This window comes from Chiloscyllium plagiosum, unplaced genomic scaffold (genome assembly GCF_037043375.1).
Source record: "Chiloscyllium plagiosum isolate Xiang-an unplaced genomic scaffold, Cpla_swu_hap1 HiC_scaffold_18, whole genome shotgun sequence".
In the NCBI taxonomy this organism is placed as follows: Eukaryota; Metazoa; Chordata; class Chondrichthyes; order Orectolobiformes; family Hemiscylliidae; genus Chiloscyllium; species Chiloscyllium plagiosum.
Window position 1 is genome coordinate 26,704,687 of NW_028270156.1, and position 22,208 is coordinate 26,726,894.

Consider the following 22,208-nt stretch of genomic DNA (forward strand, 5'->3'; position numbering starts at 1 on the left):
TTACCAAACAACTGAAGAACTGCAAATCCTAGAAATCAGAAACAAAATCTGAAATTCAGCAGTTCTGGCAGTATCTGTGGCGAGAAGGCAGAGTTAATGTTTCAGGTCCAGTCACCCTTCTTCAGACTTTTTTTCAGACCCTTTCAGCATTTTCTCATTTTGAAATCTCTAACTTCATGTTTATACTCTTGGATATGAGTACTAATGTATTGCAATGGATCATATATACTGTGGCCTCAAACAATTTAATTTTTTAGCGAATGTCGAATTTTAAATATCACATGCATACACTTGGTCATTCTTAAATCCAAACATTTCATATTCACAAGTCAGCAGTAAAATGTGACAGGAAAAGCAGGCACCAGTTGCTGAGCAGGAATCAAAGCTACCAGTAAAGTACAAGGAGATGAAAATTACTAATACAAAATTAGCGTGTGAGTAGACAGATATTAATAAAACAGCTAACAAGGTGCAGAAGAAGAAACAGTGAAGTCAGTCAAAATATTATTGAAAACTCTTCCAAGTGTAAGTAACATGGAGATGTACTATTAAAAATAAGATTTGGAACATAACAAATACATTAAATAGTTCATAAGTAAATCAGTAAACACACGTCTACTTTATATTTGAAATGCATACATAAATATTTCCCTTCATTTCTCCTCAAGCCCTTGAGTAAAAATGCTCAATCAAACAGCAGTCTCTTAGAATGCATTAGTGTCACTCTCTGCCTGTCACTGGAGACTGTAATGCCCAAAATACATCTGTGTCGATGTGTATGTCACCTTGATGGACCAGAATACACTGAATACAATTAAGGCTGCCTCTTTCTCCTCAAATTAAGACCAGTACTGGAGAGGGATGTAAAATTTGCTGCTTAGAAAGTATATGTAAGTGAGAGGGCTTCAAGTTCTGTCTTAGGGCAGAATTATAGGAGGTTCCTGATTGGCATGGGACATTTTTGTTTCCCATCATATTAATTAAATGCCCACTCAAGACCCTGAATTGCCAACCAAAATGCAGACAACCTGACACAAAGTCCACCAGTGGTGTCAATGTGATGGGGCAGGAATGGGTGAGTAGGTAGTGGGCACACTGCCTATTGGATTTAATGAACACACACCCCCACTTTCAAAGCCATTCATTAGATCTCTCTGGTGTGATACAAAATAATAAAAAAAATCTTATTTTAAATGCCAGGCATCTGTATCAGTTGGTGCATATTGTTGTATTCTCAACTTTCAAAATAGTAAGGAATATTAAAATTAAAAAGGTGTATTTTTATATATAATTCTTCAAACAGGATAATAGAAATGAGAAACTAATTTACCAATAAAAATGTTAATTCCATGAATAAAATTATGATCGACCTTACTTGCTTATTTTAAGTCGATCGTTATGATATCATCAGCCATTGGTCTAGTGGTTTTGTTGCTGGAGTAGTAAATCAGATAATGGTCTTGGGCTCTTGCCATGGGAGATGATGGAATTCCAACAAAAATCTGTTGGAAAAGTCCAATGATGACCATGAAACCATTGTTGATTGTTTTGAAAGTCCTCTGGTTCTCATATGTCCTTTTGGGAAGCAAACTGCTATCCTTACATGGTCTGGCCTACATGTGACTCCAGATCCACAGCAATGTGTTTGATTCTTAACTGTCCTCCAAAATACTCTACCACACTTTTCTGTTGTACTAGTCTATGAATGAAACTAGACAGATAACCTGGCACCCACAAAGGCACCAGCAAACTACAAACACAGGTCCCACTGACCCTGCAAAGACCTTCTTAATGATATCTGAGCTAGTGCCAAATTAGGAGAGCTGTCTCGCAGACTATTTAAGCAATACCTTCACATAGTCAAACTTATGAAATTATACCTTTTGCACACAATGTCCCAGACAATGCTTATATCATTCCTGGGTATTTACTGTCTCACTAGCGAGACAGACAAAAACAGAGGTGGCTGTACAGTTGTATACAGTTGGGACGTAGATGCTGTAGGAGTTGTCAACATGGACTCCAGACCCCATGAAGTCTCATAGTACCAGGTCAAACATGGGTACAGAAACCTACTGATCACTATTTACCATGCCTCACTTGGCTGTTGAATCACTATTCCTCCAAGTTGAACAGCACTTGGAACAAGCACTGACGGTGGCAAAGGCACAGAATATATTCTGGATAGGGACTTCGATGTCTATCTTAAAAAATGGCTCAGCAGTACCACTGCTGATAGACTGAATGAGTATTAAAACACATGACTGCCAAGTGGGGTTTGTAGTAGGTAGTGAGGGATTCAACAAGAGGAAAAAATATACTTGATTACATCTTCATCAAATCTCCAGCCACAAATGCATCTATCCATGACTTTATTGTTGTGTGACTGCCGCATACTCCTCATGGAGACAAAGTCCCATCTTCACTTACAGAATATCATTCATCATGTTGTGCCACCATCACCTTGCTAAACAATGATGACTTTGAACTTTTACAGATGTGGCACTTTAAGATTTGACAACTATGAGACACTATGGGCCATTAGCAGCAGTTGAATGTACTCCAAAACAATCTGCAGCCTCATTACCCCGCATATCTCCTATTCTACCATTACCATCAAGTCAGAAGATCAACTCAGGTTTAATGAAGAATGCAGAAGGGCTTGTCAGGACTGGGACTGGTTTAGTTTGGGATTATGTTTGGATTATGGTTAGACTGAAGGATCTGTTTCTGTGCTGTCTGACACTGTGTGACTCTATGGCCAGCGCTAGGCATATATGAAAATGAGATGATAAGCTGTGCAACCCACAAAACAAGACTGCTTTCATACCAAACAGCATAAGCAACATGTGACACAAAGCGCTCCCTCAACCAATGGATCAGAACTAAGCTCTGCATCACTGACATACCTAGTCATGAATGGTGGTGAACAATTAAACAACTTATGGAGGAGGAGACTCCATAAGCATTCCCATCCTCATTAATAGGAGAGTCCAGCATATCGGTGCAAAAGATGAGGCTGAAGCATTTGCAACAATCTTCAGTCAGAAATGCCAAAATAATGGTCCATCTTCGCAATCACCAGATGACAGTCTTCAGATAATTCAATTCACTCCACACAATATTAGGAAACAGCTGGAAGTGTTGGATACTGCAAAGGCTATCGGCCCTGACGACATTCCAGCAATAGTACCGAAGACTTGTACTCCAGAACGTGTTCCTAGCCAAGTATGTTCTAACATGGAGTACTGGCATCTGCTCAACAATATATAGAAAATCACCCTGGCATTTCCTTTACGCAAAAAGCCCAACCTAGTCAAATGCAGCCCCATCAGTTCATCAGCTCTATGATGGAAGATGCTTATCAAGCAGCAAAAATCTGCTCACTGACACTGAGTTTGGTTTTCACTCAGGGCATTGAGTTCCTCATTAAAACCACAGTTCAAACATGGAAAAGAGTTGAATTCCAAAGAGGAAATGATGTCAAGGCAAACGTTTGACTGAGTATGGCATCAAGGAGAACTGGCAACACTGGAGTCAGTGGGAATCAGGAGTTGGAGTCGCACCTGACTCAAAGCAAGATGGTTATGGTTTTCAGCTCTGGGACATCTCTGCAGTTACTCAGGGTAGTGTCCTTGACCCTACCATCTCTTAGTGCTTCATCAGTGTCATTAAGTGCGAAGTGGGGATGTTCACATTGATTACACAATATTCAGAATCATTTGTGAGTCATCTGTTGCTGAAGCAGTCCATGTCCAAAAGCATGCAGGACCTAGACAGTCACTAGGTCAGGGCTGCCAAGTGGCAAGTAACATTCATGCCACATAAATGCCAGGCAATGACTATCTCAACAAGAGAGAATCTAACAATTGTCCCTTGACATTTAATGGCATTAACATCACTGAGCTCCACTATTAGTATCCTAAGAGTTACCATTAATCAGCAACTGAACTGAAGTAGCCACAAAGGTCTTTTGGATACAAGTGAACATTTGAGACTAGGAGTCCTGCAGCAAGTAACTCACTCCAGATTCCCTAAAGCCTGTTTACAAGACACAAGTCAGGAACATGATTAAATCCTCCTTACGTGTTTGGATGTGTGTAGTTCCATCATCATTCAAGAAGTTTCCCATCTAGGATATAGCAGCCCATCTTCTTGCACGACATCCACAAATATTCACTCCTTGCATCACTAACTGTCAGCAGCAGTAGGGTGTACCATCTATGAGTTGCATTGTAAAAATTCACCAGGACTGCTTAGATTGTCCTTCCAAACTCTCAATCACTACCATCTAAAAACAAGAGCAACAGATATATGGGAACTCCACCAATACCACTTTACCGTCCCAGCCACTCATCATTATGACTTGGAAATATATTGCTGCTCCTTCACTGTTACTGGGTCAAAATCTTGGAATTTCTTCCATAGCAACATTATGGGTCTAGGTCCAGCAAATACCCCGCAGAGGTTCAAGAAGGCAGCTCATCACCACTTTTATTAGGGAAACTAAGGGCAGGCATTAAATGCTGGCCATCGATGCCCACATTCCATGAATGAATAAAATTAGGCTTAATTGCCATATTATAAAGTAATAAGCCTTACAATTCACTGTAAGCAGGAGATCTATGAGTAAAGTAGGTAACATTTTGAATCTAACATGCATTTCCTGTAAATGCCACATATCAAATTGGTTTGTTGTTGATTTCTGTTCCTCCAATTGCGACCACCGCATGTAAAATCCCTATCTTCATTAAACCACCATTAGCAGTTATTTCAACTATCTTGGCCCTAAACTGAGAATTCCATTGTTAATCCTCTTTTTTTTCCCCCCATTCTATCCTCCTTTAAGACACTACTTCAAATTTTGGTTACTGGTCATATGCCTCCTTATTTGACATGCTGTGAAATTTTGGCCAGGATTTTAAGGAGTGGTAATCATGTGATGATTGGCAATACAGTCCTTTTTTATGTTAAGAAAGAATTCTGAATCTCTGATTCTGACAGAACATGTAACGTCTCACTGAGAGTGTGCTGGAAATCAAACCCTTCGATTCCTGGAATTATCATAAAAGTTAAAGATTTTATATAAGTAAACAAAATTCCACAATTTACCTGTCTTTTAGACCCAAGTTGACAGAGAGCTTAGGAAAGGTTTCTTTACTTAACAACTATAGTGATTTATTACAAATAATAAGACTCTGTTTAGGTATAGGTAAACAATTATGAAGCATCATCAAATAACTCTACTGGTTAAAATCCTTACCCATTTATAAGCATCCACATACACAATTGGGAAGGCAATTCACTGGTCCCTGTCCACAGGGTTTGTGGAAATGATCTCTTTGCTGGTTAGAACACTTTCTTGATCTTTGTTCCCAAGAAACTTGCATTTGCTTGCAGGAGGCATGGAGTGACTGTTTCTTACTTACAAATGGGCTCTAACAGTTGAAAGTTACAGCTCACGCTAACTGGTAAGGCATAAACTAGCTTCTTTCATTCTTAAGGAGGTTTTTACTTCTAGAGAAAAGAAACAGATCCTGCTCTGGCAGAGATTTGATGACTCTCAAAAGAGCAAAGAACAGTGGAGGGCTGGAGCAGGTCCTTCGACACACCAAGCTTGCACTGACACATGATGCCTTACTCGACTGAAACCTTTCACCTCTACATGGTCCATATCCCTCTATTCTCTGTCTATTCAAAAATCTGTCAGGATGCCTCTTAAATGTTGCTATTGTATTTGCCTCCATCACCTGCTCTGGCAGCGTGTTCTAGGCACTTACTACCCTCTGTTTAAAAACAAAAACTCACCCCTCACATCTCCTTTAAACTTATTCCCTTTTACCTTAAACCTATGTCACCAAGTAATTTATATTTTTACCCTGGGAAAAAGACTCTGACTGTCCATTCTATCCATGCCTCATGATTTTGTAAACTTTTATCAGATTGCCCCTCATCCTTCAATATTCAAGAGAAACATACGAAGTTTGTCAAATCTCTCCTCATAGCTAATACCCTCCAAACCAGGCGATTTCTTGGTAAACCATTTCTGTATCCTCTCCAAAGCCTCCACTTCCTTCTGGTGGGGTGGACCAGAACTGTACACAATAATGTAAATATGGCCTAACTGAAGTTCTATATTGCAGCAACATGACTTGCTAATTTTTATACTCTGTCCGAACCATGCCATTTGCCTTTTTCATTCGGAGATGCCGCTATTGGACTGGGGTGTACAAAGTTAAAAATCACACAACATCAGGTTATAGTCCAACAGGTTTAATTGGAAGCACTAGCTTTCGGAATGCTGCTCCTTCATCAGGTGGTTGTCAACCACCTGATGAAGGAGCAGCGCTCCGAAAACTAGTGCTTTCAATTAAACCTGTCAGACTATAACCTGTTGTTGTGTGATTTTTAAATTTGCCTTCTTGACTATCTTGTATTACCACCTTCAGGAAATTGTGCATCTGCATGCTTAAATCCTTCTATATGTTAATGCTACTTAGGAGTTTTTTACATTTACTGCATACATCTTTCCTGCAATAGGTTTTCCAAAATATATCACTTGGCATTTGTCTGGATTAAGTTCCATCTGCCATTTCTCTGCTCACATTTCCAGCCTGTCTACATCCTGCTGTATCGTCTGGCAATCTCGCTCAATATTTGAAGCTCCCCCAATTTTTGTGTCAGCCACAAACTCATTCTCCTCCAAATCATTACAAACAACAGGAGTCCTATCACTGATCCCTGGGGAACAACACTGGTCACAGATCTCGTGTCTAAAAAACATTCTTCCACTTCTACTCTCGCTCTTCTAATGACTAAGCCAGTTCTGCATCCATTTTACCAGCTCATTGCGGATCACATGTGACTTCACCTTTTAATCAGCCTGCTATAAAGGACCTTGTCAAAAGCCTTGATAAAGTCCATGTAGTCAACATCTACTAACTATCCCTCATCAATCGTCTTTTACTTCCTCAAAAAATTAAAATAAAATTTGTGAGACATGACCTTCCCCACACAAAGCCATACTGCCAATTGTTAATATGTTTGTACTATTCTGAATGTGAGTGAATCCTATCCAGTGAATCTTTTCCAATATTATCCCTACCACTTAAAAAAGGCTTACTGGCCTGTAATTTCGCAGTTCATCCCTTTCGCTCTTCTTAAATAAAGGAGTTCTCTTGTGACACAGTGGTAGTGTCCCTACGCCTGAACTGAGTGACCCAGTTTCAAGTCCCACCCACTTCAGAAGCGTATAATAACATCTCTGAACAGGTTGAGTAGAAAATTAGGTTAATTTAGGAAAAAACAAAGGAACAGCTATTCTCCAGTCCTCTGGGCCCTCTCCTGTGAGGATACGAACATTTTGTACAAGTCCTCAGCAATTTCCTTACCTGCCTTTCTCAGCATTCTGGGATAGATTCCATCAGGTTCTGGGACTTGTCTATCTTAAGGACTCTGTGACTGTAATGCTTGCAAAACATCCAACCTCTTTTTTTTTAATATTGACGTGACCTAGAATATCAACATGCACCTCCCGAGACACCTCATCCACCGTATACTTCTTCTTTGTGAATACTGATGCAAGGTATTCGTCAAGGACATCACCCACATCCTCTGGATCACATATAAGTTTCTTCCTTTGTTCTTGAGTGGACCTCTTGCTCCTTATATATGTATAAAATGCCTTGGGATTTGACAAACACATTTCATAGCCCTCTCCAGCCTCCTAATCCCTTGTTTGAGTTTTTCCTACTATCTTTATATTCTTCGAGGGTTATGTCTATTGAACCTTGGGTTGATACAGATTTTCTTCAGGGAGGCAGTGTGATCTGCAGATGCTGAATTTGCAAGCGCTGCTTAACATCATTATACTCTGAAACTGCAGCATCTGTGTCCTGAGGGTCACTATTGATCACAAACTTAACTGAAACAGCCACAAAAACACTGATGGGAGCATGTTAGAGGCTGCAGTGAGTAATTCACCTCTGTGATATTAAAGAGTTAATTTCCTCTGCTGATCTGCAGGAAATTGGATGCCCCGAGGCTTGGGTGGGATGCCTCTGATTTACATACTAGATTTGTAAGAAATTACACCATCATCTCCTATTATTTGGAGCCATTTACACGGCCACTTTCTTGCCATTCAAAAGCCTATTTACATTTTCATCCTGTATTCAGAAATCGATAAGAACATTACAGTTGGAATTTGACTACTTCCTGCAGTTAAAAAATACAATTCACATCAGATCTGACCATTAAGGGATGATTTGCTTTGTTTCTGGAGTTAATATCATCACTGCATTGTGTCTTGAGTGGCATGTGACTGTGAGGGAGTGACTGGGGGTTGTCTTGTGAGCATTACAGACTGTGTTGTAAAGATTTCGTATAAAGGAAGAACTGTTTCCTTTGTTCAGAGAGCTTCCCTGGACATGCCTCGCAGGCATGGCGACGAGTGTTCAGGGGTTCTCCAAAGCTTGTATCGTAATGTGCCTAATAAATCTTGCTTGTTCACAGGAGTTGGCATGTTGTAGTTGCATCAAGTGTGTAAGGATCTCAGGGCAAAAAGAACTTAACTGGATTTTCAAAGCATTACTGACATCAATGAAGCACAAACCAAAACTGTGACTGAGTAAATTCCAGTAGCCCAGATGAGTGCAGTTGCACCAGCTCTCCAGAATCTCGACACTATGCCAAAGAACAGCCCACCTAACTATTGGTACTCTATCCACCATTTTAAATATTCACTCTCTTCAGGACTGATATGCATTGCTTCAACATGTGCCATCTACAACATGCACTGTAGTGACTAGCTAAGCTTCTTTTTGACAGCACCTTCCAAAGCCAGGAGTAAAATCCAGGAGTACAAAGTCAGTAGGCACATGACGATACGACCCTGCAAGTTCCCCTCCAAGTCACACCTCATCCTGACCGAGAAATATATTTCCATTTCTTTACTGTTGCTGAGTAAAAATCCTGAAATTTTCTGTGTAACAGCATTGTGGTACGTTTAAAGCAAAAAAAAATTGGTTCACAAATGCTTTCTCAAGGAGTGGACAAATACGTTGCTTCTCAATGATGCACACATCTCAAAAAAAAAAGTTCTTGTGACACCAGTCAGTGAAGACCAGAGTACTCACCATTTCAGCAACATCCCTCTCTGACTCTTAGCTTTCAAAACAATATTAATTTTTGATATGGTGGCTCTTGGTGAGATCTTGTTGTTTCTCAACTGGGATCTGTTAACCTATTACAGGGCCTACACATCAATATGCAATTAATTGCATGAGAGTACCTAAATTTATTTTGAGAGGAACTCAATGGAAACTTCTTAAAAATATATTTCTTTCATCTTTCTATTTAGATGTTTACAATTTTTCCTCCATTACTATCTTCTTTCTTTGTTTTTAAACATGATTTTCTTTGATAATGTCACCCTTATCATTACATTTTTAGCATTCTTTTATTTCTGGAATCATTGACAGGACCATACGATTTATATTGTACAGAATATGCTGTACAGCTTCTGCCAGTAAATTTGCTGCTGACAGTTAGTGGCAGGACTTGGAGCAGTAACAATATTTTATACCAGCTTGTGCCATAGTATAATGTCACTAAAACCTACACTGAATGCTGCTACACAGCTAGTGACAGGTAGAGATAAAGCAAGCTATAAGTATTTAAGAAACCATTATTCTTTCTGTCTGTTCAGAAAACTTTAGAGCATTCTTCTTAGAGTACGTGGACTAAAGGAATCATAACAAAATATTACTTTATACTTTCAGATTTTGGCCTCACTTCTTGCATTAACTTAAAATGTTGTTGTTATCACAGAGACATTAATGAGTTTTGTGAAAATTTATAGCTCAGGTTGAGGTTCTGGATGTAAGTTTGCTCGCTGAGCTGGAGGACTCGTTTTCAGACATTTCGTCACCATACTTGGTAACATCATCAGTGAGCCTCCGATGAAGCGCTGGTCATAGAGTCATAGAGATGTACAGCATGAAAACAGACCCTTCGGTCCAACCCGTCCATACCGATCAAATATCCCAACCCACTCTAGTCCCACCTGCCAGCATCCGGCCCGTGTCCCTCCAAACCGTTCCTATTCATATACCCATCCAAATGCCTTTTAAATGTTGCAATTGTATCAGCCTCCACCACTTCCTCTGGCAGCTCATTCCATATACCTACCACCCTTTGCGTGAAACAGTTGCCCCTTAGGTCCCTTTTAATATCTTTCCCCTCTCACCCTAAACCTATGCCCTCGAGTTCCTGACTCTCCCACCCCAGGGAAAAGACGTTGTCTATTTATCCTATCCATGCCACTCATAATTTTGTAAACCTCTATAAGGTCACCCTTCAGCCTCTGACGCTCCAGGGAAAACAGACCCAGCCTGTTCAGCCTCTCTCCATAGCTCAAATCTTCCAACCCTTTTTGCCCTCCTGATTTCCCTCAAGTATACTCCTACTGCCTTTATACTCTTCTAAGGATTCACTCGATCTATCCTGTCCATACCTTATATAGGCTTCCTTCTTTTTCTTAACCAAACCTTCAATTTCTTTAGTCATTCAGCATTCCCTACACCTACCAGCCTTTCATGTCACACTAACAGGAATATACTTTCACTGGGTTCTCGTTATCTCATTTCTGAAGGCTTCCCATTTTCCAGCTGTCCCTTTACCTGCGAACATCTGCCCCCAATTGGCTTTTGAAAGTTCTTGCCTAATACCGTCAAAATTGGCCTTTCTCCAATTTAGAACTTCAACTTTTAGATCTGATCTATCCTTTTCCTTCACTATTTTAAATATAATAGAATTATGATCACTGGCCCCAAAGTGCTCCCCACTGACACCTCAGTCACCTGCCCTGCCTTACTACCCAAGAGTAGGTCAAGTTTTGCACCTTCTCTAGTCGGTACATCCACATACTGAATCAGAAAATGTTCTTGTACACACTTAACAAATTCCTCTCCATCTAAACCTTAACACTATGGCAGACCCAGTCTATGTTCAGAAAGTTAAAATCCCCTGTCATAGCCACCCTATTATTCTTACAGATAGCTGAGATCTCCTTACAAGTTTGCTTCTCAATTTCCCTCTGACTATTGGGGTGTCTATAATACAATCCCAATAAGGTGATCATCCCTTTCTTATTTCTCAGTTCCACCCAAATAACTTCCCTGGATGTATTTCCCTGGAATGTCCTCCCTCAGCACAGCTGTAATGCTATCCCTTATCAAAAATGCCACTCCCCCTCCTCTCTTGCCTTCCTTTCTATTCTTCCTGTAGCATTTATATCCTGAAACATTAAGCTGCTAGTCCTGCCCATTCCTGAGCCATGTTTCTGTAATTGCTATGATATCCCAGTCCCATGTTCTTAACCATGTCCTGAGTTCATCTGCCTTCTCTGTTAGGCCCCTTGCATTGAAATAAATGCAGTTTAATTTATTAGTCCTACCTTGTCCCTGTTTGACTCGCTTCTGTTCTCAACTGTACCAGTCTCAGATTGATCTCTTTCCTCACAATCTCCCTGGGTCCTCCCCCAACCTTACTAGTTTAAATCCTCCTGAGGAGCTCTAGCAAATCTCCCTGTCAGTATATTAGTCCCCTTCCAATTTAGGTGTAAACCATCCTTTTACAGGTCACGTTTACCCCAGAAGAGATTTCAATGGTCCAAAACCATGAATCCTTCTCCCATACACCAGCTCCTCAGCCATGCATTCATCTGCTCTATCCTCCTAGTCCTACCCTCACTAGCTCATAGCACCGGGAGTAATCCAGATATTACTACTCTGGAGGACCTTCTTTTTAAATTCCTGCCTAACTCTCTGTAATCTTCCTTCAGAATCTCAATCTTTTCCCTTCCTATGTCACTGGTTCCAATGTGGACAATGACCTTTTGCTGGCCCCTCTCCCCTGTGAGAACATTCTGCGCCCTTTCTGAGACATCCTTGATCCTGGCACCAGGGAAACAACACACCATTCTGCTTTTTCGCTGCTGGCCACAGAATCGTCTGTCTGTACCTCGGACTAGAGAGTCACCTAACACAATTGATCTCTTGGAACCTGATGTACCCCTCATTGCATTACAGCCAGTGTCAATACCAGAAACCTGGCTGTTCATGCTACATTCCCCTGAGAATCCATCAGCACCACCCCCCCTGCATTTTCCAAAACAGCATACTTGTTTGAAATGGGGGTAGCCACAGCAGGCTCCTGCACTAGCTGCCTACCTCTCTTACTTTTCCTGGAGTTAACCCATCTATGTGATGGTATCTGAAACTTTCCTCCCTTCCTATAACTGTCATCCATCACATACTGTTGCTGTTGCAAATTCCTCAATGGTTCTAACTGTCTCTCCAACTGATCCACTCAATCTGATAAGATTCGCAACCAACAGCATTTATTACAGATATGATCCGCAGTAACCCTTAAACTCTCTTTAACTCCCACATCTGACAAGACGCTCATATCACTGTACTAAAGGCCATTTTTGCTCCTTCACAATCTAAAGACCCAGAAAATAATACCTTCATATTACTCTACAAAACACTGCCCCAGGTTAAATTAATAGTTATGGCCTATATTTTAAGTTTAATCAAGAGACATATCTCAAAAAACATATGATCAAGAAAGAACCCACTCTACTTACTAATGCAGACTTTCTGTAGATCCCACTTAAAAACAATACACTTATCTGCTTCTGTGCTGTGAACTTCGCCCAGTTTCTCTAAGATCAGTTGTGAATTTCAGTTTGTTAATTTTCCCAGATGCACTCCGATGTCCAGCGATACATGAATTTAAACAGCAAAGGCAATAACTGTGGAGGTTTACTGCTTGTCAGTTTCTTTTTCTCTCTCTCCTGCATTGACCTCACCATGTGCTTCCTTTGTCTGTTCTTCTCCCTTTTAAAACTGCTGTTGTTTTGACTTTTTCTTTCCAAACTTCCAAAACAATGTATCAGCATATAAAACAGTAATTGCTGCTCTTGGAATTCAAGAAAATCTCCTCCAACACCTAAAATACCTCAATAAAGGAGCAGCTGTTACACCCAGAAAGTTTTCCCGTCCTCCATCTTGGATTACCCAGAATGGTGTTATGACCTGCTTTCTCTTTATGTGTTTAGGTTTTCTTGGGTTGGTGATGTCTTTCCTGTGATGATGTCATTTCCAGTACTTTTTCTCAGAGACTGGTAAATGGCGTCCAAGTTGATGTGATGTTGATAGAGTTCCGGTTAGAATGGCATGCTGCTGGGGATTCTCATGCATGTCTCTGTTTGGCTTGTCCTAGGATGGATGTGTTGTCCCAGTCGAAGTGGTGTCCTTTCTCTTCTGTATCGAGGGATACTAGTGATAGTGGGTCATGTCTTTTTATGGCTAGTTGACGTTCATGTATCCTGGTGGCTAGTTTTCTGCCTGATTGTCTAATGTAGTGTTTGCTACAGTTCTTGCAAGGTATTTTGTAAATGATGTTCATTTTGCTTGTTGTCTGTGTAGGGTCCTTCAAGTTCATTTGCTGCTGTTTTAGTGTGTTGGTGGGTTTGTGGGCTACTGTGATGAAAGGAGGTCTGAGTAGACTGGCAGTCGTTTCTGAGATGTCTTTGATGTAGTGGAGAGTGGCTAGGGTTTCTGGACGTGTTTTGTCTGCTTGTTTGGGTTTGTTGCTGAGAAATTGGCAGACTGTGTTCAATGGGTATCTGTTCTTTTTGAATATGCTGTATGGGTGATTTTCCTTGGTTCTTCGTAGTTCCCCTGTGCTGCAGTGTGTGGTGGCTCATTGAAATAATGTTCTAATGCAGTTTCGTTTGTGGGTGTTGGGATGATTGCTTCTGTGGTTCAGTATTTGGTCTGTATGTGTTGTTTTTCTGTAGATGCTTGTTTGAAGTACCCTATTGACTATTTGCTCTACTGTGACATCTAGGAATGGCAGTTTGTTGTTGGTTTCCTCCTCTTGTGAATTTTGTACCGATATTGTTGATGTTCTTAAAGGTTTCTGCTAATTTGTTTCATTTGGTTGGTGACAAAGGTATCATCTAAGTAGCGGACCCAAAGTTTGAGTTGGATGGTTGACAGAGCTGTCTGTTCGAGTCTCTGCATTACTGCCTCTGCTAAGAAACCTGATATCAGAGATCCTACGGGTGTTCTGTTGGCTTGTCTGTAGGTTTTGTTATTGAACGTGAAATGGGTGGTAATGCGTAGGTCCACTAGCTTGATGATGTTGTTTTTGCTGATGAAGTTGCTGGTGTTTGGTGTATGTTTTTGGTTCTTCTAATAATGGAGTCAATGTTTCTTTGGCCACGTTGATGTTGATGAATGTGAACAGGGCTGTTATATCAAAGGAGACCATTATTTCATCCTCTTCTGCCTTGTAAATGATGTTCATTTTGCTTGTTGTCTGTGTAGGGTCCTTCAAGTTCATTTGCTGCTGTTTTAGTGTGTTGGTGGGTTTGTGGGCTACTGTGATGAAAGGAGGTCTGAGTAGACTGGCAGTCGTTTCTGAGATGTCTTTGATGTAGTGGAGAGTGGCTAGGGTTTCTGGACGTTTTTGATAGTGTTCAGGAATTCTTGGCTGGAGTGAATGGAGTGGTGTGAGTCTTCTACTAAGTGTTTTAGTCTTTGGTATAGTTCCTTGGCTAATCTGTACGTTGTTGTTGTTCCAGGTAGCGAGACTATGGGTTTGAGGGGAGCTCCTGGTTTGTGAATTTTGGGTAGTCTGTAGAAGAGTGATGTGTTAGATCCGTCTGGTTTCATTTTTTGGAAGTCTATTTTGTTTAATTCTCCAGATTTCTGAAGTTTTTTGTGTAGGGTTATGATTCTGTTCTCTCGTTGTGGGGTCGGGTCTATTGCCACCTATTGGTAAGTGTCGCTATTTGCCAGCAGTGTGTTCTCTTTCTCAATTTAGTCTGTCAGTTTAAAATGACTGTCAAGCATCCTTTGTCTGCAGGTAGGATAACTACATTGGACAAATAGGCAGAAAACTCACCACCAGGATATATGAACATCAGCTAACCATAAAAAGACATGACCCATTATCACTAGTATCCCTATATACAGATAAGAAAGGACACCACTTCGACTGGGACAACACATTCATCCAAGGACAAGCCAAACAGTGACATGCACGAGAATTCCTAGAAACATGGCATTCTAACTGGAACTCTATCAACAAACACATTGACTTGGACCCCATTTACCACTCTCTGAGAAAAAGAACAGGACATAACGTTACAGGAAATGACATCACTAACCCAAGGAAACCTAAAGACATAAATAGAAAGCAGGTCATAACACCAGTACTTCACCGGAGGCTCACTGACAATGTTACCTAGTATGGTGACAAAGCATCTGAAAATGAATCTTCCAGTTCAGCAAGCAAATTTAAATCCATCACAGAGACATGGCTGAAAGAGGGGCAGGATTGGCTGCTTAACATTCCAGTAGATCAATGTTTAAGGCGAAATTTACTCACTCCCAACCATATTCTCTAATTCTTGCATAATTTGGTTTTGTTCACCTTCCCCCAATTTGACACCTTCATCTGAAGACTACTTTTTTCCTTATCCATAAGAATCCAAGCACTTATGTAATTATGGTCATATTCCCAAAATGCTCCCCCAAGGAAATTTTGATCACCTTGCCGGACTCATTTTCCAATACTGGGTGCAGAATAGCCCCCTCCCTCATTGGACTATTCACATACCGTTTTAAAAAAACCTCTCCTGGGCGGCACGGTGGCACAGTGGTTAGCACTGCTGCCTCGCAGCGCCAGAGATCCGGGTTCAATTCCCGCCTCAGGCGACTGACTGTGTGGAGTTTGCACGTTCTCCCCGTGTCTGCGTGGGTTTCCTCCGGGTGCTCCGGTTTCCTCCCACAGTCCAAAGATGTGCAGGTCAGGTGAATTGGCCATGCTAAATTGCCCGTAGTGTTAGGTAAGGGGTAAATGTAGGGGTATGGGTGGGTAACGCTTCGGCGGGTCGGTGTGGACTTGTTGGGCAGAAGGGCCTGTTTCCACACTGTAAAGTAATCTAATCTAATCTAACCTAACAAATTGCTCCCCATCCAAATCTCCGGCATTCAGGGAGTCCCAATCTATATGTTAAAATCATCCACCACAACAGCTGTGTTATTTTCACATCTTTCCAGAATCTGACTACATATCTCATCCTTTATCTCCCATTGTTAGTAGGGAGGTCTGTAGTACAATCCCAGCATTGTGATTGCACCTTTCCTATTCCTGAGCTCTACCCATATTGCCTTGCTGTAAGATCCCCACAGGGTGTCCTCCCTCAATGCAGCTGAGTTATTTCCCTAACCAGTAATGCACCTCCCACACACCTTTTGCTTCCTCCTTTGTCTCATCTAAAACATTGATATCTTAGAATGTTAAGCTACCAATCCTGTCTCTCTTTCAACCATGTGTCTGTGATAGCAACAACATCATAATTGCATGCATCAATCCAGGCTCTAATTTCATCATTTTACTGTTATACTTCTTGCATTGAAGCAAATACAACCTAAGCCTCTAATTCCGCTGAGCTCACCAATCTCTCCCATGTTGCTCTTCTTCTTAGCTATATTTGCCTTAGTCTCAAGCTTTTCCAAGTCTTTATACTTACTGATCTGCTGCTCCACACTAGTTTAAACCCTCCGAGTGGCACTATGAAACCTCCCTACCAGAATATTGGTGCCCCTCCAGTTTAGATACAATCTGGCCATCTTGTACAATTCCAAACTTCCTTGGAAGATTTTCCAATGATCCACATGTCTGAAGTCTTTCCCCATACCAGATCTTTAGTGACGTCTTCAATTATATTATGTCTCTTGTACTATGTCTCTGTTTCTAGCCTCAGTAGCACGTAGCATAGGCCATGTATCACTATTATTCTAACTCTTACTGTACTGCAGTTGGAACAATGTCAACTACAGGTTTAGGGGAGCAAATATCAAAATATTTCAGAATTTTTGAAGTGCAGAGAGGTGGAGATGGAGTATATCATTTACTTGTCAAATTGAGGGGTCTTTTCAATCAATATTTGAAGAAGGTTGAGCATATTTGAAGTCTCCTTCCAGCTGGCAATAGAGAAAGATTAGGAAGGTGGAGGTATATCTCTGACAACAACCTGCCACTTTATAGCACTGCTACTATTGCAGCAACCTGATCTTCCTGACATCTATCTAATCAACAGTACTAATAGCTCTCATTCAATATAAAAATCAACAGCACAAATTTGATCCAATGGGCCAAACAGTATGAAAAATAAATCTCTCTACATTTAATCATTCACTTCATATTACATTAGAGTGTCACTACAGATGACATTTTCAAGAAATAGGCCTGATGAACAGGCTGAAGTACAGGAATCTGAGTCCAACTCTCATTTGGGAAGAAAGAAATTCTAGTAGATAAATGGAGTGTGGGTATTAAAGGGTCAACAAGAATTTAAAAGAATTTTTTAAACCAAAGTGAGTAATTGACTGACTCATTTTTCTTAGGACTAAAGCATCAGTAGAATTCTGTAAGTGCTAGTTTGATAGCACAAGTATGCAGAGAAGTAAATGAAGCTACAATAATCAGGATGTGGAGGGAAGACAATAACAAAAGAGAAAGATTTGCATCTTGGATTTTATTTCTCTTAAATATATATTTATTCTTTAAAAGAAGTTTACACATTTGTAGTTTGCTACAGACTATATGCTATAATCTAGGTTTCACAGTACTTACAGTTACATTCAGTAAGGATTATTTATAATTATATAGTTACATTAGGATGAGGGGTGTTAATCTTGTCACTTGTCAATGGTAAATTAAAGAACTGCAGGCTAAGGGATAATGATAATTAGAATTTATTAGACAGTCTACTGTCAATTCAAAGTCACTTAATTTGAATTACAGGATAATTCAAATTCAAATTGTGCTAAAATAAAGTGCTGTTTTATTCCAGTTGCTTAATTCAGATTACCAGATAATTCTATTACTTTATGAAAAAAGTCAGTGAACGAACAGCAAACTGAGTAGAATTGGGTCAGATTTCATTTTCTTGTACATGGGCAGTGTGAAAAAACCTTTTAAATTGAGATATTAGAGTTGTAAGAATATGAAGAATCAGCACAAGGTCGTTCATCGTCTGATGAAAAACCAGGTATAATGAATAGGTATGAATAGGTAATTGTTTTTAGAATAGTCATTTTATGATCAAATTAAGTTAGCAGAGAGATGGTGATCAGCAGCTTGTAATATAATTATGAACCCTTTAGTGTTAAATGGATTATTGTTAAAGATAAATATTTAAATTGAACCCACTTGCTGTCATTTGCCCTTATTTAACAGCGTCGTTTGAATTATGGAAGCATTTCTAGAATTTTCTTTGGATACATTAGATTTTACTGTAGAGAATGTTGAGTCAAAGCAGTAACAATATTTTATCCCAGCTTGTACCACAATTTCATGGTGCTAAAATATAACATTTCATAATATCACAATTCAAGAAGCCTAGATTCCAGTTATTTTCAGTGCTCAAGCCGAAAAGAATAATGTTTGTGTGAAGATTTGTAGCTCGGGTGCTTGTTGTTGTGATTCTGTTCGCCGAGCTGGGAATTTGTGTTGGAGACGTTTCGTCCCCTGTTTAGGTGACATCCTCAGTGCTTGGGAGCCTCCTGCGAAGCGCATCTGTGATCTTTTCTCCAGCATTTATAGTGGTTTGAATCTGCCGCTTCTGGTTGTCAGTTCCAGCTGTCCGCTGCAGTGGCCGGTATATTGGGTCCAGGTCGATGTGCTTGTTTATTGAATCAGTGGATGAGTGCCATGCCTCTAGGAATTCCCTGGCTGTTCTCTGTTTGGCTTGTCCTATAATAGTAGTGTTGTCCCAGTCAAACAGGAAGACAGCTCATGATCTGCATCCATGAACACCAACTAGCCACGAAACGACACGACCAGTTATCCTTAGTAGCCACACATGCAGATGACAAGCAACATGAGTTTGACTACTATGATGTGGTCATAGTAGTCTTTCTTGACATTTCACATCATTTGGTTATATTTTCTTGTACTGATTTGATTATTTATTGATTGGAAATAATTTTGATTTGGGGGAAACAAACACACATTCAGCCTATACATATTTCAAACCTGATTAGCTAATTTTTATAGGTCTGGTAATCATATGTTTAAAAGAATTAAATTACATTCTCAGCTATTTTCTTGCAGGTTGTAATCTGTACAAATAACATGTCTATTAAAATGTAGATAAAAATATCATAAGTACATTGAACATTTATCACCTGAAATTGCAAATAGTAATTTTGCAGTTATAACCATTTAAGCTTAAGACAACTAGACCATTACCATCCAGATCAGGAGTAGGAAATACTTCACTGGATTTCACAAAGAAACGTATGTGACATTCCATGTCAAATTAACTGATGACATGACAAAAGAAAAGAACATATAGTGCAAACTAAGCTGCAAAATTTGACTATTATTGTCTTCGCTACTCACAGTAAGGAATTTGACGTATACCTTGGAGAAAGCTTTGTGGTGGAGTTTCTGGAGGTCCGTATTCGGACCCTTTTTTGTGATATACAAGAATGATATAAAACTCAGTGAGCAGGGGACAATTTCAAGTTTGTAGATGATACAAAACTTGACTATTGTAAATTATGAGGAAGGCACTATAAAAATTCAAAAGGGTATTGACACAATTGAGTGACTGGATAGCTTGCAGATGAGGTTCATTGCAGAGAAGAGTGAGGTGACACATTTTCATACAAAAGAGCATGCAGCTACAATATAAAGAGTCTGATTCAAAAGGATATGCAGGTACAGAGGAACCCAAGTGAAAAGTGGCAGGACAGGTAGAGAAAGCAGTTAATAAAGGATGCAACATTCTAGGCTTCATCAATATGAGGACAGAGAATAAGAATAGGAAGGATATATTGAACTTATATTGGACATTAGTTCAACCACAGCTGGAGTATTATGTATAGTTCTGGATGCTACACTTCAGAAAGGATATAAACGCATTGGAGAGAGTGCAGAAGAGGTTTATGAGAACCATTACATGAATGAGAGACTTCAGTAATGAGGATAGTTTGGAGAAGTTGGCAATATTCTCCTTGAGGAGGACAAGGCTGAGATGTGCCTTAATAAAAATGTTCAAAGTCATGATGGGTGCGGAGGGAGAAGATGGAAAAATGATTCTTGCTCATAAGCAGATCGAGAATCAAAGAGCACAAATTTAAAGTGGTTTGCCAAAGAAGCAAAAAATATTTTCATGGAGTGTATAGGGTCTAGAGCGTGTTACCTGGAAGTGTGATGTAGTCAGTTTCGTTTGAGGGGTTCGAGGGGGATTCAGTCAGTTTTTAAAATACGAGGAAACTCCAGGAGACTGACATTAAACTGACATGCTGAGAGAATTGGTGCAGACATGATGGGCCAAATAACCTCCTGCTGCACCAGAACAATTCAGTAATTGTTCCAGAAAGAAATTATGTCTCCTGCTAACATGTAGTAGAAACCTAAATTTCTCTTTAGTTCTGTGTACTTTTGGAACAGTTTACAAAAGGCGCTGACTGGTAGTAAAACCATTGATTTTTCCAGTCTCCACTTCTCCTCATTTACATGAGTTCAAAGACTTTGAGGTACTCAGCATTGCCAATATTGATGCTAATGGGGTCATAGTCATGGGCTTTAATTTTAGCTCACTGTGTGCAGTGGCTTCTGAAACATTTAAGAAAATAGTGAAATATTGGGAAGTTTTCTTTCAGAGTCAGCAAAACTTCTCATTTAATAAATGTGGGTTTCCTCTTAGTAAATTCATGAAATAAAAAAAAGTTGAGAAAATGCAAAGAGCAATATTTAAACAGGATTTTCTAGTATTGTGAGCTGTGTATCAAACCAGCAATTGTTCAGGATTTCTTAATTTGCACAGGGAATAAAAACTCAGCAGTTGTTCCCAGAGCCTGATAAGAAATAAAGCAAAGTGACCCAATAAAATACTTTTGGGGCCACTTTAGGATAATTCACAAACCAGAGTCTAGATTAGAGTGGTGCTGGAAAAGCACAGCAGGTCAGGCAGCATCCGAGGAGCAGGAAAATCGACGTTTCGGGCAAAAGCCCTTCATCATCTCATTTTGCTGATCTTGCCACAATTTAGAGTTTTAATCAAAATAATAAAAGTGACTTCAATTTTAGTCAAAAGCCTGAACAATTATCATTCAAAACAAACAGTTGAAAATGATAATTATGCAAAACTAAGTGGTGTATGAAAGATTTATTTTGGAAAGGATTACAAACAGCACTAAAATTCTTGCAGACATCACGGACACAATTACATTGCTGTTTTCAAAGTGGAAAAGATAAGGAGGTTTACTTCTCCGATTTTTAGTTCACTTGGACCAAAGGATCTGTTGCTGTACTATACATCCCTATGACTTTATGACTCTTTGACTCGAAGGTTAGAATTTACTTCAATTCTGCAGAACTTACCTGACTCAAAATGTTAATGCTTTTTCTCTCTCCAGAGCTGCTGCCAGACCAGGTGAGTTTCTCCAGCATGCTGTTTTTGTTTCAAGTTTCCAGGATCCACAGTATTTTGCTTTTAAATTGGATCCAAAATTGTCTTGTGGCAGGAGGCAGAAGGTGACAGTCATATATTATTTCTATGAGTGGAAGCCCACTGCAGAGTTTGGTGCTGGGTCCATTCCTGCTTGTAGTTTACATTAATGATCTAATTGGAGGCACAGTCAGTGACCCCTTAGGTGAGACAGAAATTAATGGTGCGGTAGATAGAACACAAGTGCTAGGAGCAGAAATATGCATTTCAGTCCCTTGGACCTGCTCTGCCATTTAATACAATCATGGCTGATCACTTCACAACATCTCCTTCATTTTTCTGCCTGTGCCCAGAACCCTTTAACAAGTTACTAATTAAAAATCTGTCGGTCTATCTTCTCCTTAAAATGTATTCAGTGTCATGACATCCACCACACTTGAGGGTAGTGAATTCCACAGATTTGGACTCTTTCAGAGAAATAATACCTCTGAAACACTGTTTTATATCTGCCATCGTTTTGTCCGAAATCTATAATCTGTTGTTCTAGATTGACCTTCAAATAGTGAGAGAGATAAATGTGCAGGTCTGATAGGGGCAAATCCTGAAAAGTATGAGATGATGCACTTTGGGTAGGATTAACAAGGCAAACAATAATGGT

The 22,208-nt window shown here is 39.9% G+C and overlaps 1 protein-coding gene and 1 pseudogene across 4 annotated transcripts in view; both read left to right on the forward strand.

Annotated features, from left to right (window-relative positions):
* Positions 1–22,208, forward strand: part of immp1l (inner mitochondrial membrane peptidase subunit 1) — a 161,193-nt gene that overhangs the window by 15,432 nt on the left and 123,553 nt on the right. The gene's annotated exons all lie outside the window — the stretch shown is intronic.
* LOC148146867 (uncharacterized) overlaps positions 13,267–22,208 on the forward strand; it is a 49,265-nt pseudogene continuing 40,323 nt past the window's right edge.